The 867-nt window shown below is 35.8% G+C and overlaps 1 pseudogene; it reads right to left on the bottom strand.

The window, feature by feature from the left end:
- Positions 1-338: 338 nt before the first annotated feature.
- On the bottom strand, positions 339-465 carry LOC129077216 (uncharacterized; annotated as a pseudogene).
- Between the last annotated feature and the right edge of the window lie 402 nt (positions 466-867).

Raw genomic sequence — 867 nt, 5'->3', positions numbered from 1 at the left:
CCTCATCATTTTGGAGGATGAGAGGCCCTGTGCATGCGAGAGAGTCCACACAGCATCAGCAAAGCCACTGAGCTGGCCTACAGCTCACCACATGACAGAGCGACCAGTGAGGGGACGCACAGCTAGAGCTCCCATCTGGCCCAGAGTCCTATAGAAAGTCATAGATATACTTCAGATGGCTACGTTTTAGGGTGTTTTTACTGAAACATTACACATATGCCACTGATACTGTAAAAATAATGAATTAAATTGATTCCACATCTACCTTATACATAATGAGATTTAAGTAAAAAAAACAAAAAAAATTGCTTCATGTGTTAACATGGCACACTTGAAATAAATGATCTCTTTCCCATTACATTCTATCCTAGCTTTTTCTAATCAGTCTTTTATTAAAAATAAATGCAATTAAACTGATAAGAACAGATGCTACACTTGATCTTAGCCAAAAGGCCGAGAAGAGATGAACCCCAATAATCAGCGTACTTAGGTTAATTAAGTACGCACTTATTGCCTTGGCTCAAGTGTACAGAACAAATTCACTAACTTACTAACAAACTTACCAACAACTTTCTTTCCTCTATACATGGGGCATTTAGACTTGTCAGTGCCTACTTGCAATTCCATGCTTGTGTGTATTTCATAAATAAACTTGCTTTTGCATTTCCATAAATAAATAAATAGGTAGATACATACATACATACATACATACATACATACATGCATGCATTTGTGGATAGGAAGAACTAACGTCATTAAAATGTCCATGCTACCCAAAGAAATCTATAGATGCAATGCAAATTCTATCAAGATTCCAATAATGTATTTCACAGTACTAGTAGAAATATTTCAAAAATTTATATGGAA

Source organism: Pteronotus mesoamericanus, unplaced genomic scaffold (genome assembly GCF_021234165.1).
Source record: "Pteronotus mesoamericanus isolate MK-2021 breed Mesoamerican mustached bat unplaced genomic scaffold, CSHL_Meso_final contig_116, whole genome shotgun sequence".
Lineage (NCBI taxonomy): Eukaryota > Metazoa > Chordata > Mammalia > Chiroptera > Mormoopidae > Pteronotus > Pteronotus mesoamericanus.
The sequence above is the reverse complement of the archived record's forward strand: the minus strand, read 5'-3'. Positions and strand labels throughout refer to the sequence as shown.